General features: G+C 44.6%; 1 protein-coding gene across 1 annotated transcript in view; it reads left to right on the top strand.

Moving 5' to 3' along the window:
• Positions 1–27,272, top strand: part of LOC135383929 (uncharacterized) — a 242,917-nt gene that overhangs the window by 12,659 nt on the left and 202,986 nt on the right. The window lies entirely within an intron of this gene.

Raw genomic sequence — 27,272 nt, 5'->3', positions numbered from 1 at the left:
TAGTATTACTGTAACACATTTTGTATTTGTATTACGTATTATAATGCAGGTTTCAGAAAAATATCTGTATTACGTATTATAATACGCAAAAACGCGTATTACAAGTATTATATAGTCCAGTAATACTTCTCGAATTTTCACGTGTTTGTTCACCCCCTATGCGCTATCAGCACGGTGATAATCCAGTCAGTCGGGTCAGCACACCCTACGTTTTAGGTCATCCGCTCTTTGAACACCTACTCCTCTGGGGATTAGTCAGTGTCCCCTCTCTAGTAAAAAATTACCAGGGAAGAAAACAACAATCAGAAGTGTTTCTAGCTTGTCTCCAATGTTAATGTACGAACCAGGGCCGACTTCTACCTCTGGTACATGGGCGGCAAATTTTCGCCCCCTCCCACGCTGGGAGGGGAGCCAGCTCAGGAGGGACAGTTGCCCTAAACCCTGGCTTGTCTTAAAAGAGACAGGACTTAGACGCCTTGTGGCATATTCAATATGCAATTATCAGGGGGGGGCGTTTCTTTGTCGGGGCGCGTAGTGGGGGAGGGGAGAGAGGGAAATCCAATGTTTAAACTGACCTTTTTGGGGGGCGGAGATCGCCCCCCCCCCTGGATCCACCACTGACTCAAACACTGAATTTTTGAGAAAATGTTATTAAGGCCAAATAATCAGTAATGCATCTATTGTTTCATATAACAGGCACTGTAACTTGTGAAATAAATGTTGTGTACGTCATGGGCTTTTCAAAAAGTTATGTATTCCTTTATTACCACAATGTATTATAATCCAGTATTAGTATTATGTATTATAATACACATTGTCAAAAAGTATTTGTATTAGTATTATAATGCTTGTTTTTGTGGAGTATTATGTACTAGTATTATAATAAGAAAAAAAAGTATTACTGCCCACCCCTGCACCAGATAACATTGCGGGAGAGAGAGGGGCGAAAGGAGGAGCGACATTGTTACGGACGGGACATTCTCCTCCGCTGCACAACGCAACAAATGCCGGCGGTGCCGTCCTTGTTCCCAACCTGTGAACGACAAGCCAGAAGGAGAACGTGCCCTTCCCCGCTAACGTTCTCAACGTCCTCACGTGTTGCACCAACGTAATTACGAGCCTCTGCCGAGTAGGAGACTGGTGCTGGTAATTGCTAGGCGCTAATCCTTCTCCTAAGCCGGATTAGCTGTAGCTTCGGCATGCGTGGACAGGCTGAACGGGCGCTTCTATAAGTTGGATAACGAATGCGCGAGAAGTTATCAGGATTACACCAACCGGTTCCGTCTAGAGCAGTTATAACTATTCCATACCGAGATAACCCGGACCAGAGGAAGGTCGTTATGAGAGAATCGGCAAACTGTAATCGCTGCCACCGCATAGCGTCCATCACTAGCGACGTGTAAGTCCTGTCTGTTTCAGTTCGTGCGCATAATTGAAGTGGAAAGCGTATGTATTGAGCTTATACATGGACTACGCAACGCAGTTCCACCTAATTCCTCTTGTACCAGTAGTGCCTAAAACACTGTCCACAGGTAACTGTATAGCTCATCGGCTTAATAAACGCTGCTCACGAAAAGAACCGAGAATAGACGTTTCCGAAGCAGAGAATTCTGTAAAGGATATCATTAGGAACGGTATGAGAAGAGTAGACGGAGCTGGGGAGGTGGCAAAATGTTATATATGCAGGCAATTTAATTAAATTCTGCAGGAACATCGTGAGCTCTTCGGTTCGGGTCCTTAATCAAGGGTGACGGCAGCTTAATTGGCCAATCACGTCGCGTCGTCTCAGAGGCCAGGTGGGTCAGAATCGATGCATGCATACCCTCAGCCACCGTTTGCCTACAGCGTAGGGCTCCCTGATTTTCCTCCGTCCTCCACCGGCCTGTATTCGGTTCAGCGGTGTTGCAATGATTTGGTCTATCCCTTATATAGTGTACATGTCCCGCTCCGACCAAGCTTCCTTTGATTGCAGTTGCGCTATGATCCAAAGTAGGGTAAATAAAGTTATTGAATGACACTTCGTCAATGAAAGCGAGTCGCACTAAAACGCCAGAAAGAACACCTGAGATCGCACAGACCTCGTTTTCTTCGTTTGGATGAAATTATTATGTTCAGGGCACAATGGAAAGAAGCGGAAAGAACAACAAAATTACTGTACTACTGGAAATATAAGTGTATCGGAACTTCGTAACAGACACGTTTGTGGCAGACCCCTTATAATATAAAAGGAAAAAAAAAAAGAAGGAAGATATTCAGTCAGTTGTGAAGTACACCATTTTTAAGGACAATGTTTAAAATGCTGAATCGTTCCAGATTCGAGAATTAAGTGCGAGAAAGCTTTTCGCACCTCGAAGATGGCCTACCAATAAAGCTCGTGAAATAGGGCGTTGTCTTCTGGGTTAGAGCCATGAGCTCGGTACTCTCATACCCTTTGGAAGATTCGACGCATGATAGACAGCAGACGTCAATTTAGCAGCAGAGATATGGTGTAGAGCAGAGAGCAAAGCAGCAGCCGCAACGCTTCGGAAATGAGGCCGCTATGTGTTAGGAACTCGGAGCGCAGTTTCTTTCTCAATTTTATTTTTTATTTATTTTTTATTTTTTTTGCGTCGTGCAAGTTTTCTCTAACTAATTATATGAAGCACTTCCGCTATAGAGCCTTTTGTACGAAATTTTAAATTTGAAAGTCCTCGCAACGTTGTAGATTATTCCAAGTCTTCGATATTGTGTTCGATTAAAACATTAGTTTATCTAATTAGCCCATAGTTAATCAGAAAATTATGCGATATCTCATCACATCGTTGTGCACGTATAGCTGCTGTTGTTACGCGATATGTTTATTGTGCGCGTTCAAGTATAAGAATTCTTATGGAACAATTTGAAAACAGCATGATTTTTAGTTCCTTATGTTTACAGCGACCGATCGAAGCGCGGCAAACGAGATACGGCAACACAACCCATACACCGTCAGCCGTTTATGTTCTGTATGCCAAAGTGATGACATTTTATGCAATCGACGACTTACATTCTTGAAAATGTATGCAGCTTCTGTGTAACTACGCGCACACAGAATACATAAATCTAACCAAATAGCACTTCCAGCGCATTCCAGCTGGGGGATGGGTTTCGTAACGGAGAATAATACATCGCCAAATAATACATCGCCATCGTGAGCAGGGGGAAACACGAGGACATTTTGTGCTTTTCCTCATGGGATCGTTTCTATCCGCAATGTGAGCTCGTCGCTGTGTATCGTAGATCAATATTGCCTCGTGTAGTCGATGCATCTACTAAACCTACGTGCGTCGGTTTTCAATGGCTGTGAGGCTACGTCTAACCGCTACACAGGTTTCCAACGGGAACACTTTGTCGTGATGCATGTCCATCGTTCTGCATAGCGACCAGTTTCGATATGCAGGAAAGGACATTACGTACTGCTCAGCGCATTGTTCTCCCGATAGCAATCCCCGTAGTATGCATTTGCTATAATCATACCAGGTCCGGGCTGCAACAATAACCAAACTTCCCTTTCGATTCCGCCTTTTCCCTATTTTCTTTTTTTCGACCCGGACAACGCAACAAAACTGTGTTAAGCTATCTCGTTTGACCTGTTGCCCGGACTCACCTTTGCACAAATAGGCGTACTTTTGAGGATAAGATGTTGCAACCAACAAGACGAACGCGTAGAACAACAACAACAATAATAAATGAAGTGATGATGACATGGGATGTATTCCCCGTGCTAGCCACAGGACCCTACCCCCCACTTCACAGCGGTTAATATGAGAGGATGAATTATAGTGAACGCGAAGGCGACGGCAGGTCGGAGTTCTGTTTAGAGCTCTTCGAGGAGTCCAGTGGCTTGCACGAAAGCAAAAACGGAGCGAAGAGCCCGGTGCTGATGCGCAGGGGAGCTCCATGGGCCAAGTACTTTGGACAAGCTGAATGGTCCATGGTCTAGGAACTCAAGTTGGCGTCGAAACACCCGGCGTTCACACGTGTACTGGCAACAGTCCTCGATGATATGGAGGATCGTAGCTTGGGTGTGGCAAGCTGGGCACAGCGCCGTGTTACTGTAAACCAGCTTAACCCGGAACACAGGGGTGAAGGCGACGTTGAGTCGTGGACGCCGCAGAAGTGACGTAAAGCTGCGACGGAAGCCACCTGGCATCTTAAATGATAATGGCGGGTCCACTGCATGGAGTAGTGACCATTGAGCGATGTCATGGAGCCATTACTGGTGGGCCATGGGTGACACCAACGCAGACAAGTAGAATCTTCTATCTCCGTTGGAGAGGATAATGGACACGGCTCTGGAGATACGGTGGGTCGCAGCCGCCGCCAAATCTTCCTCCTCGTTGCCCTGAATGCCAGTGTGGCCGAGGATCCACTGTAGGGTCAACCGATGTCCCTGTTCGTCAAGAACCTTGAGCGCCGTCAGGATACTAACTACCACCGGGGCCAAAGAGCCGCGGGTGCCCATGCTTCCTACACAGCGCATAGAAAAGGAATGTCATCTGTTAGAAAAGCTGTAAAATAGTTGGTTAGCTAGCTACTAACGTAAATTAATATGATCTTTTGTACGAATTTCGGAACTCGTGGGTGTCCAGATGTGCATGATGCATGGATACTATCTGAAGCACGATGACATGGAAACATTTAAGCTTATTTCACAATGCACTTTACATACACAATGCACTAGACATATATATATATATATATAACATATAATTGCAATCTAACAAACTTCTGCGATTAAGGCAACTATGCGCGACGCCTCAGTTGCAACTGCAATGAACTAACCGTGCCACAAAATTTCCAACGTCTCTTGCCTGAATTCGAACCTGCAGCCCAGGTACTGCATCCATAATAGTGTCCTGTGCAGGTACACTGCCGCACGCAGCAATGAAGTCCAATCGGCATATCAGCATTTTACGCTTGAACATTTCGGACGTACTACGTTAGAAAATTGGAACTAAAACGAGTTTCCTTACTCGAACTTTCATTATAGCATGCACGCAAACATTATGTTAATGGTCACACGTGCCATGTATGCGAAATTGAGCCGGTTCAAACCACCTGCCTACAAACACATTCGCTTCCAATATAGCATCGCATTTTTCATCCCCGATCATTCAAATTCGGCATCCATTTCTCGGCAATGCTACGAGCACGCGCCATTGAACATTTTCTCCCGAGACGCACATTCCCTTTTTATTTATTTATTTTCTGTCATCGCTCCTTGTTTGTCTAGAGAGAAATTCTTGGCAGCAGAGGACATAAATCGAATGAAAACAAAACGCACCAAGAGAAGTCACCGCGCCGACAAAGGGCCCTGTCCAACTTTTGTCCCGGGTGCTTGATGGATCCACGGAGAATGTATACACACGATATGGAAGTTGCACGAAGCAAATAAAAGGGGAGGTGCAATTGTACGCCGAATATTATGCAGGCGAAACGCGAAGCGGATAAATAAATATTGGGCGAAAAAAAAACAAAAAAAAAACTTAGAGAGTTGCTGGTGTATGGGAAGAAGCTAGACAAGAAAGAAAGTGGTGTTCCGCTTGAATAAGCGCCAGTCCGTGTGTTGGCTTGCCTAGAAGTGAAAGGAACATGGGAAGAAAGGCGCCTAGCCTCCTGCATATTGTTGCCCAATATCCCTTCTCCACAGTTTCTTTCGTTGCATGTAGGATGAGATTCAAGCGTACGTGTGTTTGTCATCGTTGTTGTTGTGGCCCAGAAAAATGAGAGGCACTCATTTTTCCAGTAAATGCCAACAAAAGGAAGGGTTCCGGCGTTTACTGTACCTCCCAACAAAACACGAATGCTGATTAAAAGGTTAGTGGTGACGAATTTCTCAGTGTACTCCTGTGCGCGTATCCACACCGCAGAGTCGCAGAACCTTAAACTCCAAAAACCAGAACTTCACCACATAACGCGAACAATGCCTTCTACTGCAGAGAACGATCCCGCAATCACTCATAATTTGAAGAGAAAAACGGTCCAACCCCAAGCAGCACAATGTGCTGAAAGTCGAGTGCAATAGGGGTGGACGGGTAGGTGGAAGGCCTTGAACAGACTCGTGAAACCAAAGAACGTTGATAAGACACATACCGTCCACCCCTATTGCACTCGACTTTCAGTAGATTGTGCTGCTTGGGACTGATTTGTTAAAGAGAGCAGGCGTATGACCTTTTTGTGACAATGCATTTGCCTTAATAGTTACGGGAAAGAGTTTGTCGTGCTCTCTCCTAAAATCGTGAGTGATAAGAGTGTCATTTTGTGCAGTGTTGTCCTGGAACATGTTCTGTGGGGAGTTATGTTTTTGGAGCCTCGTGGCAAGGCGCGCTTCCTTTTGGAAACAGGCTTTGCGCGAAGACGCCTTTGGCACTGCGTTTTAAGTGAGCGACCACTGCTCGTGTTTTATATCGAATGCCCCTATCACACTCACTATCACCCTTTGCTGTCTTGGGAGGCTAAATTTGTTCAGTGTAGAGATAACTCGTTGCAGCACCGTGCGCAGCTCCAATAGGAGCGTTCCGATACTCGCTGCATAAAGTTATCTCTACACTGAACGAACTTAGCCTCCTTGCTTTCCATTACCACCATGTTCTTCGATGTCCTTTATCTTCACCTATTCTTCCCTGCTACAGCGGTGAGGCTGCCTCAGACTTGTGCGTAACGCGTTACTAGTAATTGCGTTACTTGTAATCAATTACTTTCTTGAGCATTTTTTCGAGTAATCAGTTACGTTACTGTCAAAGTAATTTTTCGAGTAATCAATTAGTTTTCTGAGTAATCGATTACTCAGTAATTGATTACTTTTCCGGCAGAGATTAACTTATCTTTGAGGTGCTCTGCCTGAAGTCAAGCCCCTCGTACCGTCAGCCTTTGTTGGGCCGTTCTACTATAGCAAGCGAAGGTCATTGTAGTGATGTTCTGAAATTTATGACTCACTCTCCTTAATCTCTTCCTACACCAGTGTGGTGGTACCTGAAGCTTTGGAGGTTGAGGGAGTCATGGGGAAGTTCCACGCAATGCTCTTCCACAACCGGGTCAACGTCTTCCCGAGCGATAAATACAGTATACGTACAGCTTGGGACAAAAGTTTACGGAACACCAGGGTGTCGCGTTTCTCTATTGGACGACAATCTCACAGGAAAGTGCAGCGGACACAGATACTGAGATGTGAATAAAATAGCCCGTTCCTCATTCGATCTCTTCCTGATAGCAACAGGGGGGCCACTCCGTTGAAGAAATATGCAAGTGCCATGTTCCGTAAACCTTTGTCTCAAGCTGTACAGATCCTACACGTTTTTGTTTTTCGTGTTACTTCAGCTGTGAAGCTGTTGAACCTTTTCTTTTTTCTCTCTCTCTCTTTTTTGATGCACACAGAGACGGGTATATTTTGCGTGAATGCAAAGTAACGACCGGAGTAACGCGTTACTTTTCTACTCATTACTCAATTACATTTGGAGTCGAGTAATTGGTAACGGTAATCAATTACTTTATCCGTAGAAGTAACGGTAACGGTAATCAATTACTTTTTTCGAGTAACGAGCACAAGTCTGGGCTGCCTACACGAGTGAGGCCAACACCGACAAGCCGTCCTACCGCTTAATCGCTGCGCGAGCGAAACGAACCGACATAAGGTATCGTTAGCTTACCGAAACGAAAAATGATAACGAAGAAAGATGAAAGTCACTGAAAAGGTTAGCCAGCTGTAGGGATCGAACCCACATCTTCTGGATTGCCGGTCCAGGGCTCTACCAATTGAGCTAAGCTAACACGCCTCTCCAGCGACTTTCGGGGTGCGTCATCTGAAGGGACGACAAACCAGCCACTCACTCTCACTCTCACAGCTGGCTAACCTTTTCAGTGACTTTCATCTTTCATCGTTGATTTCTTAGGCAATTTGAGGCTTTGTGTGTATCTGTCCCCTCTATGTTGTTCCAGCCTCAGAACATCAGTTTATCTCATGATAACGAAGTTGCACGTATAACGAGGAAACGAGGCTGTCACAGCGGGCCAGTCTTGGGTAGTAACTAAGTTACTTTGAACTTGTAACCGTAACTAGCTACATTTAGGGGTAACTAGTTATACTAACTACAAGTTACATTTCCAGAGGAGTAGCTTTTAACTGTAACTAGTTACTATTTCTGTGAAAGTGACTGCAAAGTGTAACTAGTTACTTAAATAAATGTCGTTCCTTTTTTTTATTTACTCTACCTTCCCCTATTTCCCCCTAACAGTGTCTTCCTTGCTTTTATCCGTACTCGGTATGTGCCCCGTGCCTTTGGCTCTTGACCAAGTGGGGAATTCCAGCTTTGCGAACAGAAATTAGTTGAAGTTAGTGACCCTCAACGGTAGGAGTGCGTCATATGTGAGTAACAGTGTCACTGCCCTAGAATGGGTGTCCTGGCTCCTTTGGATCCGCTCCTTGCAGTAGAGTTTCTCCAGCAGCTGGAGCGCCCCCTACCAGCCACATGTTAACATTTGGGTAGTAACTTCGGGGCGGCTCTCCTACTTTCCTTCGGTTAGACTTGTCTCGCTAAATAGTATCCACTAAAGTGAAGCTTATTACAATCGCTCAGTACAGCGCACCTTTATTTAGTGGCTCTACGGTAGACAAAGTTACACTGCACGTTCGTAATTTTTTGTAATGAAACATGTATGAGACGCGACAAGTTTGCCAGGCATGACTCTGGCAAGGCAGACCTCGCCGAAATAGAGGAGGACTCGAATACTCTCAATTTCTCCCGTAGGTTTGACATTTTTACGGTTTTCTTTGTTTCTTTTTGTTTTTGTTTTTTGCGGTCGGTCTTATTTTTTTCTGGTTTCTGACAGATGGGTTGGTGTTCTCTTTCGGTACATTCTTTGTAAAATTCGATGGTGAGGTGAAATTGCGGTGCTACACGGTCATCCTTAGGAAGCGCCCGTAATAAATAATCGTGAGTTTTAGCATACCGTACACTGTCGCCTTTGCGTACGTAATGGGTAGCGTCTTAGTTCTGCGCAATGCGCAAAGCCCTGTTTATGTCTTGCGCGTGCGAAGAACCACCAACCTGTCCCTTACGTGCGCAAACGAGACAGCGTACGTTATACTAAAACTCAATATTAAGTGCGCAGCAAAATACGCGGAAATCCACTCCTCTCATTACAGGGCTCTTTAACCGACAAACTAAAAAGACCTTACGTAATATTAAGCTAAAGGTGTCGTCTTGTCTACTGTTTTATGAAAGAAGGTCTAAAAATTGCGGTGTAGTTCTGCATTTTCGAAATTTGATTTCGAACGGTTCTGCGGAGTGTACTATTAAAGTTGTGCAGTGGGCTCTCACAGACATAATTTCGTTGATGCCAGACAGCCACCAGGCCAACGAAACGCCAGCTCAGTATCCATGGCAATTTTAATCGAAATTTGTTATCGATTGATTGATTTTTAAAAGAAAAAAATTGAGAAAATTTGCTATCACCTGTACGGTTTGTGAATAGTTTATGCAAACCCAGTGACCAACGTAGCTGTGACATACCTCTCCGCGTGTTTTAACTCTACATATCCATTCCCCCTCCCTCCGTAACCATAACGATATCATAACTGTTCAACCATAACATAACAATTCAACAAACCGACAACTATTGAGATTACATCTGTGCGGAAATAGAATTCCGCAAAAGTCGGCGATTTTGGCATGGTTCCAAGCCAGCACACCTTGCGACAATGCACCAGGACATCTTCAGCACTAGTCGAGTGATGTGCATTCAGAGGTTCTTGACCCTTTGACAGCGCTACTTTATCAAAAAATTTGTCCAGGAAGTTCATGGGCCAGAAACCGTGTCATAACAACAATCAGCAACTTTAGCTATTTCTAGGCCAAGTAGACCAGGAACAGCCGCAACGCAGTCAAATCGTGTAGTCAAAGCAAGCGAGGATACGCACCCTTCACTACCCAACATTTTGCACAGCGCCAGTAGGGGGCATGCGACACTGGCTCCACCTGCATGGTGCAAGGAGCGGATATGGACAAGGGAATGATTATGCACAAAGAGAAACTTTCCGGTCAGCTCACTTGTGCTCACTTGTGCTCAGTGCAATGGCTAATCCTGCTCCAGTTGCTGCTATCACAAAGCTTCTGTGGCCGCTCAATGAAGCAACCTTCGAGTTTTTATCATAGAAGGACGAGAATAATATAATTGTAAGGTGCAAGCTATGGAATAAGACGCACTCGGCAAAGAGGACGGCAATTTCAGACCTGAAAAAGCATCATGAGGCGAGTTCCTTGTTCTTGTGTATGTCTTTCTCTCTACACGCTACAAAACGCGTGTCACAGTGCTCTTCTTTTTCACCGCGATGCGCCAGGTCGCATGCACATGTCGTATTTCTCCGTGTGGAGTAACCGCGTTTTAACTTATACTGCTTCTGGTTCAATGGAAGAGAACTTTCATCGCACTTCAGTAAATGCAAATAAATGTATGTTTTTAACAATTGTATCACCCTCTCACGGTCATTTTTATAAAAAGTAACTGTAATGTAACTAAGTTACTTTCTCTCAGTAACTGTAATTGTAACTAGTCGACCAAGAAAGTAACTATAGCTCTAACTTAGTTACTATTTTGATAGATAAACTGTAACTGTAACTCAGTTACTTTTTAGAAGTAACTTACCCAAGACTGCAGCGGGCCTAGCGGGCCCGTGATTTGCTAAAGCAAACTACATACCGTGATCGGTATTATACGAGAGGGTAACCCAGGTGAAAAGACGTTAACGTTGCATGCGCCCACAGAGAACAAGAAAATGGCGGAAGGTTTCTTTGCTTGGAAGATAACGGAAGCAGCGAATTGTGAACCACGCAGCCGTAACCGTCGAGGTGGATTCCAGTTAAATGAAATAGATTTTAGGAAGTTATTCCGCCTGTCAAAAAGAGCAGCCCACCTACTACAATGTTAGAAAATTTTATACCTTTTAGGGTATAAACGGCTTGTCCCAGGGCGCATACCATTTGAGGTATAAACGCTTCGAGGTAAAGTAATTTTATACCTCCCTGAAGGTATATTGTTTGCACCTAATGGTATAAACATATATCCCCTTGAATGTGTATTTTCAAACCCGGGGTCTAATCTTAAGAAGCTGGTATATTCGATTTGTTTCAGCGCTTTATATAAGATTGGCACTTTCATGATCTAGCTGGTAACAAAATTATAACAAAATAATATTGAGCGACAAGTGCTTTAATAACATCAACTACCGCGAGAAGGAAAGGGAGAAAGAAAATGCCTGGAGACGCACGCACACAAACGTACCCACAAACTCATATTCACAATGTGCAGGTGTAAAACGTAGAGGGGAGCTCGTGCAGATTACTCGCCACGCAGGAAGACGTGGGGCGGTTTAATGAAGAACAGATACTGGTATAATACACGGCTTCGGAAAATGTGGGGCCGCTTTCGCCGGCACGGTTTTCACGGCACCTCCAACAACATTCAGCCTGGCTGCTAAGTCTTCCCAGTCTCTGTCCCGATGATGACAAGTATATGTGAACGAAAATGCTTCTCGGAATAAATTACGGATGTAGTTCTGTATCGGGATCACTGGCTTTTTTTAAAGAATAAGAATAAAAACAAAAATCAAAACTCTTTTACGTGAAAGAGGAGTTAATTAGTAACGAAATTAAACAGGAATGACCCTCGTATATTGCGTGAAACGTAACAATTTAATTTTATCGCCCGTTTCTGGAAGGCGATCCGCCATCTTTACTGAGGACCTTCTGCGATCTAACCCGAGGCACAGTCTCGACGCCCGCACCGCAGAGTGCGTGCCTGGGGGGAACCGCCCCCCAGACCCCCCTCTCAATTTGTATAACCTAACCTAGACTAACCTGACTAAATTGGGGGGGAGATTTAGCCCAATTCAACGACCCTACCTCTTGCAAGATGGCAAGTTTCGACTCCGTTGGGCTTAGCATTCCCGTGTTTCTCCTGCGCTAAAAGTGAATCAGATGGGGCTGTTGAAATTAATGCATATAGAAAAAGTTCTAGTCCATAGAATTTTATAATTCTTATATTTTTAGATTCAGTATATGACCTTCTTCCCCTTCTCTGCAATATTTACCTTCCTAACTCCCTAACTAATTTTTAAAAACGAGTGGTCCCGATACGGAACTACACCCTAAATTACCGTTGGTTTGCATGCATCGGGCCATCGTATTGCTGGGCAGTTGTTCGTGCACTGCGAGAACCACGCGACGACGGCATGTTTGCTGCCTTCCAAAGAATAGTAGAAAAACTGAAGAAGTGAAGTGACGGAAATGACGTTGACGCGCTCGCGCCCCAGGCGTAGTCAGCTAATATCACGTGCATGACCGTAACGACACCGACAGCATAACGGCATTGGTTGACGAAGAAATGCGATTGCGCCAAGGGGATATCGTCGTTACGGTTGTTCTATTCGGTAGCCTCCTGCTTCGCTTGCCGTGTTAGGGACGGAGAAGAGGGTGAGAAGGACCGCGCACATCGCTCGGGTTCTGTATACCTTCCCCCATTTCGGTATGCAGCCGAGTGTGTTCGGTCGAAGTTGTGGTCAGAGATTACGCCACTGTCCCGTTGACGAAGCGAGCACGAAATATGCCCCGTGAAACCCGTCTCGCGCTAATTTTAACGATCGCTCGTTAGCTCGTAAGGTGGACTTGCGATTAAGCCAGCTCTGTTATTGGAGTACAGAGACACGCGTGTGGTACAGAAAGAACGACGAAACGAGCTGCACAATCCCGGAACCTGCGTCATGGCCGAGCGGCTAAAAGCATCCGCTCGTTGGTGGTACCAAGGTCGTTTTTTTTTTGATTGCGTGTTAGCGCCGCGAAGCAACTGTGGCTATGAGCGGCGTAACAGATGTGGACAGACGGAGAGAGGACAGCAGGAAGGAGTGGGGAGAGGGCGATTAGTATGCGTCCTGAGCCGACTTCAGGGGGAAATGTGCCGACATTCGTCTAGAAAGTCTTCGTAAAACCCAGGAAAAACCTCAGACAGCACAGCCGGAGGTAGGATTCGAACCCACCACCTCCACGTCTTCAGCACGAGCTTGGTCACCATCAACGAGCGGACGCCTTAGTCCACTCGGTCATGCCGCTGGAGGTACCAAGGTCGTGCTGAAGACTTGGAGATGGTGGGTTCGAATCCTATCAACCGGCTGTGCTGTCTGAAGCTTTCCCTGGGTGTTCCGGCAGTCTTTCCAGACGAATGTCGGCACCATTCCCCTTGAAGTCGGTCCAGGACGCATACTAACCCCCCTGTCCCCCACTCGTTCCTGCTGCCCACTATCCAACTGTCGCGGACATTTGTCCCCCCTTCGTGAACGATATTACGTACTTCAAGGAGGATTGGCGCAGGCGCAGTAACTTCCTTTGTCCCTCGCCCTACCAGGGCCGTACTTGCAATACCAATGTCAGCGTGGGTAGCATGGTTATGTCGAACAGGGTAGCTGCTATCATAATCGAGTGCCCATCCAGATTGTGTGTGGCAGTGCGAACGGGGAATCCCGGTCTAGTTGTGCTCCCCGTGGTTCGTCATGATTGCCGCTTGAATTAGTTTGGCCACGGTCTCTCAATACTCTCTCTGGTCAGGAAACTCCGGCGGAATACAATAGAGGGACTATTTAGGGTCCGGAGGTGTCGCGCGGGGGTGCTAGTATTGGTCGGGGGGCGCCGTCCTCCGTTAGCAGACGAGGGAGCCGTAGGGCTACACGTGTTCAGTCGGCAACTGGAATCCGACAGCATCGACAGTTCCTTTGCCTCTTCGTTGTTTCATAATTGCGTACCAGCATGCCTAAAACATGCCGTGTAACTGGTTGCGACGCAGGGAAACAGATTTTTCGTTTTCCATCGGACCCCGTTGAAAGAGAACGGTGGAAACGGGCAATTCCACGTGTGGAGACCGAAAGCTTCAAGTTCGACTCCCCGAACACGAGGGTGTGCGCCGCGTACGCCATTTCGACGCCACGTACATAATTTGCTGTTAAATGTACAAAGCTGTGCTGCGATTATCCAAGATCACCCGCCTAGTGTGGTGTTCCGGTATTAATCTTCGGATATAGCAGGCTTGGAAATTTCAGGGGGGGGGGGGGACAAGTCAACAGAGATTATACAGTTTTGGGCGTTCCTTGCTGCTTTTTGAAATACAACATATAAACGAAAATAAAAAGGGATGAAGCACAATGTAATTCTTCATTTTTACATGACTGTAACCTGGAGCAACATAATCTTTATGTAACAAATTAAGCAAACGCAAACTGTAAAAATGAAAAGTATGTCGGTCGCAATGTCATAATGTGTGCGTGTCTTTGCATAGAAGCATTGGTACTTTTTTAACATTTCACGTCTCTCAACAATTAATTTTCTTCAACAAATAAACTTTTTTTGGTAAAATGCCAGACTGGGACTTATGATGCTGCATCCCGCTAAAAGCGCTAAAATGATGGTAAAAAGAGGAAGACACACATATTGCGCTATCAGTTTTCGTCTTCTTACTGTCATTTTAGCGCTTTTAGTAGGGTGCATTTTTGATGCATTTTTTGTGATTTTTTGTGTGGAGTCCAAGTTTGAGTGCTTGATGGGAAAGTACTCGAAAAAAACACATTAAGCACAGTACAAAGTACATGACGTGAAATGTACTTAAAGTAAAGTACTTGAAGAAGTGCAGTCTCTTGCACGAAAGTTCTTGTTCGAATAAATATTAGTTGCTCCTAACCGTTTTTCATGTTAAACTAAAAGTACTGAGAAATATAATTGATGTACTACGTGAGCACTTGGTACTTCTCCGTCACTAGCTAGGGGAAACGTGTGTCGCACGTTCGATCTTGAGTTGCTGCAGATTAAGCCCCAGGGTCTTTCTTTCGGGGGTATAAAAGGGCCGAAATAAAAGAAATAAAAAATAAGGTAGAATAATGAAAATAAATATAAATTACATTTTAGCATTTACATCCTGTACAGTAACTGGTACGCGGCTGCGCATGACATCTTTCCTCACACATCTTTATCGGTTAACTGCTTATGTTTGGGACGTAACCGATCAAGGGACTTATTTTATGTTGACCTGTACAATGCTAGTCCTCCTATCTCTCGTTTACAAGGTCAGCATAACATACATGACATTTGCTTCTTTTTTGTAATTTGCAGAGACGGTGACGTTGTGTCTGACATATATGCTATGTAAAAAAAGAAAAAATATTGTTTGCGTGTACATATTATGTACGGCTATTTAGGCCTTGGCTGCTGGCGGGAACGGTTTAAAAAAAATCAAGACAGTGTCCGCGGTTTTGCAAAGTCCTCTGTTTAACAGACATGCGGCGGGTTGTAGCGCACCATGATACACCGTATACATGGCCAAACACACGGTCAAACACTGCCAGGCACCTTCACAAAAGCGGGAGCGCCAAGGCAGCGGCAATGTGAACAGAGTCGAGGAGTGCTCCCCTAATCTACCAGAGCGCCATCGCGCGGCTGCGGCGCGCCCTAAGGAGTTTTTCGCCGGAGTTTCCTGAGCAGAGAGAGTATTGAGAGACCGTGGTTTTTGGCTTTTATTAGACAAGTTAGCATTACCTAGCTTTGGAGCCGTTTCAAGCACACCGCATGCAACTAAAGTTTTCTTAAGACGTTCCTTGAGAGGCACCGGATGAACAAGAAAAACATTCAGCATCCTTTGAGCAGGTTGATGCGAAGTTTTGTTCTTTGCTTCGTTTCTTCATCATTGAAACCGGTGCGCTCATTGCTAGTCCTTGCGCCCAAATGGTAGTACTTCTCAAAAAGAAAAACGAAGAAGGCTAGCGAAGTCCAACTACCACTGATAACCCGGTAAAGTTGGTCATAAACGTTCTTTATCCATCGACAGTATTTTGATCTTCCAGTTGGCACCTTCTATCTGCCCATCACTTCACTTGCTGTTGTATTGGTGGCAGCGCACGCATGGCCCTGTAAATACATAAGCGTCTTGCCAATGTTCTGCGCAAAGCCCTTGTCCTGGCCAGGGTGACGTTGAGTTAACGAACATCAGTTTAGAAGAAAATAGCATCTGAACCGCAGCAAAGATTTCGAAAACAACGTCCTGTTGGAAAGGCAACGCGACACAAATTACATTGACGTTCAAGATGTTTACGCTGCGCTATTTTCTACAAGAAACTTGCTTCCAAATTTCGCATCCCGTTTCTTTCGTTTTCTAGCAGAAATATTCTTTTGTGGCCCTTCGTTTACTTGTCCCGACTGTCTCGCATCTTTGTAAAAGGGTGAGAAGGGGTTCCTTTTTCCTTCCCACGAAGTCTCCCTTTGTGAATCGCGCACGGGATAAATGAGTTTCCTTCCTCCAGTGAGGTTTTCTTTCGCTCTGTGCCTCTGTAAAATACTCATTTCTCAGCTCTGTGTATGGCTCCGTGTGGCTCCGTGAACGCAATTGAAAAAGAAAAAGAAGAAAAAAAAAACAACAACAAGAAATGCCCGACAGAGTATTTTAGGGTTGTTTTCTACGACTTGTTCATTTCTCTTTTTTTCTGTGTGCTTTATAAATGTCCTTGTATGAGGAGCCTCAGTCTAGAACATTATTAGATACTTTGCGCTCTCTCGCAGTCGGTGCACGGTTTCGGAAACGTTAGGAGTTCATGGACGATGTGCAATGAATGAATGGACTATGTTTCTGTGGCGTCTGTTTGCAAGAAGATAGGAAGGCGGAAATGGAAGAAAAATTTTGAAATTTGATCACGGTAAGCGTACCGTTTCCGGACCAAAAGAAGCAGCAGTGCTTTCATCATGAAATTCAATTTAGAGTCTTGCAGTTCGAATGATTTCGAAGTGTGTACTGAATGAGAAATGAAGATTTCTTTGTTGCTTGACTTCAAGAGGGGCAAAACTCTGCACGAAGCGGTTGTCCTGCTCGTCTTCATATTTTTAAATAAAACATGGGGGCAGATAGGTCACACAAATGAAAACGTCTATCTGCATTGAAAGTTTCTAATAAGCTACCTGCTACTGTATCTGGCTTACTGGATGACAAGCTCCCGCGGACGCAGAAAACAAAACATGGATTATGTAATTCTAATACGAATATACTATGGCATACGTACGTGAATGCATGCGTGGATATGTGTGACAAATTAACTGACAGTATATGTACATTTCTTGTTCTGAGTGAGTATGACATACAATTGACTGCCGATCGGGGACAAGGGAACAAAAAAGGAGAGTGAGGGTCTCAACCCATTCTGCGTTCGGAAAGATCGTTCCATGTTCCCCACTCGCCTGAAGACTGGGAAGTCAACCACATTAGAATCATGTACGTGCTGCACTGTCTGAGTGATTTTCCTGATTTTTTTTTCTAAAAATCTTCAAGATGGCCCGTAAAGCGAGGCCAGAACAGTCGATTTTCCTTATCTCCACGCTGGAGCGTGGTTGACAGATCCCTCGAGGACACATGTCGCTAGTGACAGAAGAGGCAATGGGAGTACATTTACACGTAACGTGTGTCAGCCTATAGTGTGGCGACACGCTGCACGTGCCGCAGGGTAGGAGTGCGGATAATTTCGACCACCTGGGGTTCTTTTTACGTAACAGAGGAGCGTTTTGAAGTAGAAAGGGCAAAAGCGAGAAACTGCTCCCTCCGCAGACATCTGCTACCACAAAGCCAAAACACATAATTGCATTAGCCCGCGCACGATTATCAACGAAACCTTAGCAACATTTTCAGGAAATTTAGGAACGAAAATTTAGGAACAAAGAAACATTGAGCCCTATTCAGGTATCATTCCATAATGATTTTTCTCTCGTGCATTCTTTATGCTGTCATCACGTCATCATCGCCACCACCCCTTGGTGGTCAGCTGTGAGCTGGAGGAGCCAGCCCCGTACTCGTGGATCCGCAACCTCCATATTATTTTTAATTCAAATCCATATTCAAATAATTCCCTCGAGAATGAGGTAACGGAATTCGAGAATACAATGCAAACTCTCGCTTAAAGACTGTACACTATGCGCAAAAATGTGTGTGTTTATGCGGGCGGAATGTTTTTGAATCCGCACGCCACTTTTATCGAATCGATAGCAGAAACCGCGCACAATCAACACCCTGGCGCTGGTGTTGTTTATTTACATTTATATAATTTGATCTACTGGTTCCGCTCCCCCGCTCCCTTCCTTTCTCCTTTCTAACCCACTTATGCATGCGTGCCTAACGCAATAAAAGCACGGACGAGCAATTAAGCTAATACTTTCCTAGCTCTATTCGATTTGCAGCCCAAGCATAACTTAAGCACAGCCTCCATATGCCCAAAGAAGAAAAAAGAAGGAAACAAAGAATGCGCAGTCAATAACACAACGGTCTTCGCTATATCGTGCTTCAATCTTGCATGTATATTTCTTTGTCGATGAATGAACGCAGACAGCTTGTGTTCGTATCGTTCAACAACTGTTTCCTTTTCCAAACAACCAGGTGAATGTTCCTCTCATATTTCTCGGCAATGCTAAAGAGAGGGAACACGGGCGTGTTCCTGTCAGTGGCAGGGAAGCGCTCTCGCGGTGTCTCCCTCGCTGCTTTGCCTGTCGTCGATGTCTTTGAAGTCTGAGGGTTCTTGAGAGGATCGCTAAGGAAACGTGCATGTTCGTTTTCCTTCATCTTTGTTCGTCGTACTCGAAGGTGTATTTCGAGGGAGAGTGTTTACATTTGCTAAACGGAGCGAAATAATGGGAAATAAATTGGGCTGCGCCCGCAGAAACGTAAGATTGTATAGGTGGCCTCGTTATTCCCAGTGTGTTTCACGAGGCGTGGTAATTATGTTGTGATTTAATCGAACGTTCGTTCTCTTTGCGGCCACTTTTCCAGGTCGATGTGGTCGTGTGCGAAAGTTATATTTCTGTCAAGTGCCGCTCCGATGCAGATCTTGCGTGCGCGTGCGAGCGTATTGTCACGGTTCATGGTTGGGTAACAAATTTAATCAGATCTCTTCTAAGTACTAGGCAAAATTAGGCACAGTAAAAGAAATATAGTATAAGTTTGATAGAAGAAGCAGGCACTCTGAAGGTGTTTCCTTTGTGTGTAAAGTATGTGATTAGTTATTTGTGTTCGACCCGAAGTCTCGGGTCATGAACCGGCTATATTTTGAATAAAGATTGTCTGTGTACTGTTCTTCTACTGTGTTCTGTGTAATTCGTCTTGAGGGGAAACTTGAAGAGCTGTAAAATTGATTTGAGCAGTCGCACAGATCCTTCATTTTATGATTTTTGTAAGATTTGGAGAAACCTACGTCATTCAGAATAAAAGATCACGATGTTTTAGTCATCGGCGACGAGTTGTGAAATGCTACTGGCTGGGGTTTCCTATAATTGATTGTACAAACAACCCACATTCGAAACTTAAGAGTACAGCTGCATTAGGTGAAAGAACCGCAGTTCATATTTCTCTTCATCCGAAACTGATCGGAAACTGCTTGAAGCCTTGTGCCTTGTGTGCTCTTTGCCTGGCTAACCTTTCCTCTTCTTTTTTTAAATAAACGTACCCGCCCCTTGTGCACGTTCTTTGTCTATGGTGAACTATACTTTGTGCACCACGTTCAGTGCACTTCTTCGTCCTTCACTATACAGGGTGGTCCACCAACCATGATAGAAATTCATAGTAAAAAAACTCAATGAAAAATAATCCAAATAATCCTAAAATCCGTGGAAATGTGCCCTTGGCTCCGCCTCTTTTTTGACGGCTCGTAGTTTGAGCGCAAAGCTGCGAAGAAAGGAGGTTACATTGACACGCCACACGAGGGGGAAAGGGGTACAAGCCTTACCCACGGAACAAACACGCGCGGTGAGTGCGGTGAGTGCGGGTTTCTTCGCAGCTTCGCGCTCAAACTACGAGCCGTCAAAAAAGAGGCGGAGCCAAGGGCTCATTTCCACTGATTTTCTGCGAATTTATTTCGGGAATTGCCATTGCATTACGAGTGGGATTATATGCCATACTAAGTAAAATGACCACGGGGAACCAATTTCCGCAAAGAAAACGTTACCGTTGCCTTGGGAAATTTTGGAGTTCAATTCAAGAAATTAACTTTCCGTCAATTGAAATGAAATAAAAGTGTTACCAATATGTGGCAAAAGTTATTGGCAGAAAAAAAAATCCCTTGACCGCATGTCTCTCCGGGGACTACGTTTTTTACTATGAATTTCTATCATGGTTGGTGGACCACCCTGTATAGCGCGCCTTGACTCGGGTGTTGAAAATATTTCGCGCCGGTGGCTGCACCGATGTCTCTGTTTCTTTTAGTTTACAAACAGAACAAAACAGTAATATTTTCTCCAGTGATTTAGCAGTGTAGCAGTTGGCAAAGCCTTCTGTTCCGCTTTTCCTGGAAGGGCTCTAACTCGTGTCAACTCAGCTTTAGCGAAATTGAACCTGAAATTGAATGTTTACAACGACCACCTGTCGTGCTTCAGCCAATCCACTGATTGAGGCTTTCCCCCATCGAAAACGTTCAATTTATTCACCCTTCCATAGGCGCTTACCTGGCGCAGCGGCACCTTCTCTTTTTGGTGCGTGAAAGTACTCGAAAGCCGCACTAGTCAGCGCTTTGAAATTGGATGACGCCAAGTGATGTGCACAATTGGCAATTTTTTTTCTCGTCTCAACTCATTAGTCGGAATGTGGCAGAATGATACGCCGCACGACGGGGTGCATTTCCAAGTGCTTGCGAAGCTGATTGCAATGTCCGCGGTTACGAGGAAGAATGTCTTGTATTCCACATTCCACACTTTTTTCTCTGTACTGCTCTCCCTTTCCACATTCCAAAGACAGAAGGCGGTATGGAACGCTTTGTCATACGTAAACGAAATTCTCGCAGAAATGCGCACGTCCCACTTCCTCGGTGTAACGCTATAATCTGCGCAGTGGTTGTCTCCGAGCCTGTTATGTTGTCCAGTTCTGCTTTAAGATTCCTTCTTGTTTGAAACTGAAATGCATAACTAGCTATAACGCTTTTACGGAGAACGTCTTAATGTACACCTCGCTGTCTTTTCAATCTTACCCATCTGCGTTCCGAGAGAGGGGGAGCGTTCGCAGGATGGACTAAACTGCCGGAAAAAAAAAAATGACGACATTCGTCACGGCTTCGAAAAAAAAAAGAAGTGTTACGATTGGAAAATCAAGGACGTGCCTTTGTTATTTTTTTTTTCTCATATTATTTGCTTTCTCTGTTTTGTTTGGTAAGTTGGACCTCCTTGAGTAGTCTGCTTTTGATTATGTGCAGCCGAATTCCGTCGTCTTCTCTACGTTTGTTTTCCTTTTTAGCGTCGAATTCGTTCCTTGGCAGGGTTTTTGTCTGCTCCAGAGCATACCGAACCGTACGGTACCCCCACGTCCAATTACTGGTGTCCTTTTCATCCACCTCTCACTTAATCCTCTTCGGACCTCGGACATATTCTCTGTCCGAATAGGAGTCAAGCTTACGTCCGTTGGGTTCCAAGGCAAACGCCTTGGGCTATACGAACGTACTGGCTGCGCATAACGCACGCGGGGTAATATTTCACGGTTCTGCATTTCGTTGGTGTACGTTCTTTATCCAGGAAAACTATTACTTGGTGAGCTTGACGCCAACGTTCAACCTTACGTCGGAGAGCTGGGAACCAATATGGAACGACCAAATGGTGTAAGAATGAGTGTAGAAACGATGTTCAATGATTGAAAACGTTGCCGGGTGTGCTAAAGGTGTGTCAGAACAACGAGAGGACTGCAGTAAACTGCACTCGATAGCTTTCGACTTCGTGGCTACTCTCCCGTAACCGTTACCAAAATTTCGCGCGGTTTCAATGTCGAGGGAGAAAAAAATTTTAAAATCATAAAATTCGTTCATGAAATTCGTGAAATCTGGGTCCCCACGAAACGTACTCCACACATCACAGTGTCTTAAACTGTCTGTGAAATTTTCTTAGTCTCCATGAAACTTTAACTCAGGTTACCTAATTGAAGGAATTAAGTGCTTGCACGTCCCGTGGCCGCAAATGATCATAGCAGGCGACGTTAGCCGTCTCGTCACCACACTTTCTCGATCGTATAAAATTGCATATATGTTCCAGTTATTGATAGAATTAAATTTGCGTGGCTCAAACTACGATGTCGTTAGACTGGGCCATCCATCGACACCGCCATCATCATTTGCGAATCTATTGCGGTAGATACATGAGCTATGTTCGGCAGAAACTTTGTGCAATCCTTGTTCTTAGCTAGGCCTTGTGAAGCCTAGGTGCGATACTCAGTAGGTCTACATAGTGACTTCCAATCGCTCTAGAGCAGCAGAGTTTTACACACGCAGCACCTTGTGCACGCTTTACAACCACAATTCAGAAATATCTGTCAGCTGTACCCAGCTGGGATTTATCCATGTTTATTTTGCTTAAAAGTCATTTTGTTTTCATGCCTTATCAAACAGCTGTAAACGAAACTGAACGTATTCTACATGTGACGTAGGAGGAGAATACCAAGTGCAGAGAATGAAGTCGTCCCCGTATGAGTGATTTTTCGGTTGTAATGTCAATGAGTTGCTTTCAGACGCTCGCAAAGTCTGAACGTTTATACAGAAATCGCAACTATAAAGAAAGCAACAACAACAAAAAAATTTTATCCAACACGCTCGGCACAGAACCAGCACTTTTCTATACTACTTTTACCCGTTTCTCTTGTAAGCAAACCGAAAGCAAGCGACATGGAAACATGCTGCACTGGGACCCCATCAAGGACAGTAGCTAGATTGCATCATCTCTCAGCCTCTCGTCTCTCCTCGTTTGAAGGAAGGTGATGTGATCTGCTCCTCCCAGGCTACGCCTTTGGGGATATTGAGGATATTGAGGATTAGGGACTCGCGCCTTACCTAGTGGTGCCATCTTTTTCTTTTTCCAAGATGGCCACCGTCATCTGTTGATAGCCCCAACTCAACTATCTTTTCTACTTATTCGAGCTTCATTCCCGTTAGCTTTTTTTTTTATCCTGGTAATGTGGCGTTGTCCCTCGGGATTTGAGATTTCTTGCAACTCGATGGGGAGCAGCCAGGGTGCATTACTACACAAGCACGCGGGGAAGAAAGAGGACAGGTGAAATGAAGTGTTGCAGGGATTGCGTAGTTTGACGGAATGTCCGACATCACCTGTGTTGGTACTCTCGGTGCCTTGGAAAAGCATCAACATTTCGGAACAGGCTCTGTCTGTGCTTCTAAGGCTTTCAATGCAGAGAAACATGTGTCTCTAAAGCGAATGCATGGGAGACATTTGAGCTCACGCACAAGATCTCTAGGAAACTCTTGCTATCGAAGATTCCGGTATCTTTTTTCTTTTCTTTTTTCTCACCTTCTTGCTCAAAACGCGGCACGTTGTATGGGAATACATGTACAATACCAGGTGCGTCTTGAAGATTGCTGCAGGTGAAAAAGTGTGGACAGGTGAAAGAACTGAGAAGTTTTCAGATGGTAGATCAGTAAGACTAGATGGGTAAGTAACTAACTTATTTGATTGGCCTCTTACATTTCATACACTTCCGCATTCCCACTAGTGTGCATAGATTTGGGGTTAACCCGGCATGATCGATAAGTATTTATGTGTTCAAGATTTTCGCAGAATTGGCAAACTAAACAAAGTCACCTTCCTACTCTTCGAAATAAATACTTGGTTTCTGCGAGGTTACAGTTTTAAGTTCCTTCTCCCGCTACACCACTGGCAATCCGTATTTATAACGATGCTCTTAGTATTTTGTCTTCAAGTGCATATTTCAAAGTGCAACAACCAAGTCAAAGTGTGTGCAATTTTTCTTACTTTCAATACGCTGTACCCAACATTATAGCAAGATGCTATTCTTCACGTTCACTTGTTAGCAGATTTAAAGACAACATTTCACTACATCGTTTGCGACTACCTCGCTTCAAACTGCGTAATTTGATGACGGGAATAAGAATACAAGTGACGAGGTATTAACCCTCAAGGCCATTAAGAGTTCGCATCGTCAAGAGTTCACCTCGTGTGCTTTGTAAAAGACGGCGCAACTTTAAGGAAAAACTGCACGGGAGTGTTACATCCATGATGTCGTCCATGATATGCATTGTGTAAGGAAGATCGCATGTCAGCATATTAACATATGCACACGTGAATACAGTGTCATCATCACGACAGGAAGGAAGTGAACCAAGGGTCGTTAAGGTGTTAATGATTGCTGTGGCGCTTCGACGACAGAGCCCATTCAATGCAAATGACATGCAAAGTACCATTCGAGAAGTTGCAAATTTGTCTGCCTCTTGAGTAGAATCAATATTTATGTTCCGCGCAACGAACTTAGACGTAGCGGCGTCGCTGTCCCAGTCGTCGTCGTTATCACGCTAGGGAAATGAGAAGCATTGATGAGAATCTTGTAAGATGGATTCGTGCGAAGAAGAATACATAGCATATACGTATATGCACGAGCACTGGATCGAGTCTGGCTTTTGTTTTCTTTGCCACTTTCCGCTCGTGCTTGTTGTAAAATGTATTTGATTTGGTCTGATTTACGTGTGACTACCTTCCGCATAGTAGAGGAGATAATTCGTAAGACTCACTTTTTAATTTCACATCGTGGTTCACATGCTACGACCAAGGTAACATTTTGCTGCACTTCTTAGGTGATGTGATACAGTATATTTTTACAGCACGAACAACAATTTACGGTGGGGGAGGGGGGGCTGTGTTTAATTCTCATCACGCAAACTTGATTTGCGGAGGATTGACGTAATTCATATGCTTATCGCGTGACGTATTTCTCACATTTTCCTGATTAGTAATACGTTATTCTTTCTTTCACGTAGCTCTGTGAGAAACAAGTCGGACATAAAAGGCAGCCTAGGTGACCCGAACGTAACGGCAGTCTTGTGCTCGTACGCCACCTCATTATTCGAAAGAAGCTTCTCTACAATACTCGTAGCCTAATGAAACATCTCCTGCAGTCAACAACAGAAAAAAGCGGCCCCTGCATTAAATAAGAGCCGCTGTAGCCGCCCATTAGGACAGACTTCGCTCTCGAATGGATCTGTGTGCACACAATCCATTCTGCTCTAACTCATTTATTTCCAGTTGCCTGTTCCAATCTCCGCTTTTCTGTCTCCCCCCCCCCCCTTTCTTTGTCCATTATGCGGTATCCCGTTTAAGGACGTTTCTTTTAATGGCTGTCCGCGGTGAGCACAGGTTTGAGCGGTGGCTTCAGGATCTCTTCGTAATAGGCCGCTGTGGCTGAATTCCATTTGGTCCATTTTCAGGGGGTCTATTGAGTGTATCGTTCTCGTGCCATTTTCCCTTTCGCCCAATTTCCAGTTGCCTGTTCCCATCTCCGCTTTTCTATCTTTCGCCCAATTAGGACGGTTCCTGTTTAGACGCCCTGCTAGGATCTTCTGTTGTAAATATCGCTCTCGACGACGTTACGTAACCACCGTCGGAGCTGCCGAACGGGCAATTCAATTTGTCTCTCGCGGATCATGTACTTCCTCCCCTCCCCCCCTCCCCCCTCCCGTATATACGTCTACTATAAAAGTAATCTCTGGGTAAACGTGTGCCTGTGGGGTCTAAAATCGATATTTCGCACTGATAGCGTAATTCAAAACGCAACTCGAAGTGAAATGGGCTCCACGGGACCACTGAGTAAATGATAGTAAATAAATGTAAGTAAATGATATAAGCAAATTGAAAACGCACTTGCGTGCGCGAAAAGCAAACATAGGTGAAACTTTTACTCTCCTTCTGACACAACAGTTGAAGAATCAGGAACAATCTCTTTTGGGTTTCAGAAAGTGAAGCTCATTTTTCCTAATCGAAATTGGACTTAACGATGAACCGGGTGACAAAGAACTTTGCAATGTGGCAAGCTTAAGCCAGGGATCGATTTTCTTTCTGCATGACCTTCTCTTGTTCGGCCGCTGGGTGTGATTCGGCGCATTCTATGCTGCTTATGTTACTATAGTATCGCAGATATCTCAAATGTCTCGCCAATGTACAATTATTGCGCTAAATTTAAGAACTGAATATATAGCAGTCAGGAGGTGTGCCTTCATTATTACAATCGTTTCGAAGAATACAAGCAGTTATAATATATGTGACAGCTTCGTATTCATCAGACATGTACAAGATACTCAAAAATGTATTTAAGATAAGATAATAAATACTGACGTTAGAATGTAATTAAGATAAGAGTATAAATACATGAAAATTAAAGTAATTAAGATAAAGTACGAAATACTTGAAAAAGTATTTGAAATACAATTAAGATACTATTTATCCTTGAACGCAAAACGTCACTGGTCAATGCGGCAAGTCGCCGCTTTGTGACATGAATCACCTAAAGCCCGCATACTACGCAAGCCGCCCCTGCGTGATAGGAGTCATCTAAACACAAGTCCCAAAAAGATGACAAAAAGATACCACATAACACCACTAAGCACATGTGACCCAGAACAAAGCAAACTTCTACAGGTCCCTGCCCGGCGAGGTCAGAATTCGGCGTTACCGCGTCAGGGCACACATGATAGAACCCTCACACGCCGAGGATTAGTACACACGGGGCAAGATCTCTAAATGGGGACTTCCAAGACGGGCCAATGTCCGAGTCAAGTCCGAGGAAATTGTCACAGAACAAGCAAGATAAAGGAAAGACGAGACACAGAAAGTTTGAGAGGGAGATCCAAAATATGCAACTAGAGTATTGAGTTGAAAATACCATAAAATGGATCTTAAATAGAGTACAAATACACAAAACCGAAAGTATTGAGTAGAGTACCAAAATACCGAAAATTGTATTTAAAATACAGTATTTTAAATACAATACTCCAATTACGTACTAGTCTGGTATTCATTCATAGAAATGGCGGAAATCGGAAAGTTTCTCATACAAATATAAGTTACCGATGACTCTGTGGCGGCGCTCGAATCACTACGTCATCCCCCCCACCTCCCTGCAGCGAAAGTACTGAGCAAGATGACAAGAACACTTGTGAGCGGCTGCCAAGCTCTTGCAATTTTCGATCTCGCACATGTACGTACTGCACGTACCAGATCGAGCATGGTACGGTAACGTCTATCATTCAGAAGTTTGCACTGAGGACGACCCGTAGTTGCATGTGGAGTATAACGCGCTACTTCAAAAGAAAACCTCGTACCCGAACTCGTTCTCCTCCTTCTGTAGATTGATCGACGTATAGGGTCGTTTTAAAAGTCCGCACGAAGTTTTCCGCCAAGTCTTTTGATTTGGGATGATATGGCGGTGTG

The sequence above is a fragment of the Ornithodoros turicata genome, chromosome 2 (genome assembly GCF_037126465.1).
Source record: "Ornithodoros turicata isolate Travis chromosome 2, ASM3712646v1, whole genome shotgun sequence".
Classification (NCBI taxonomy): Eukaryota; Metazoa; Arthropoda; class Arachnida; order Ixodida; family Argasidae; genus Ornithodoros; species Ornithodoros turicata.
This window is presented reverse-complemented; position numbering and strand designations above follow the sequence as displayed.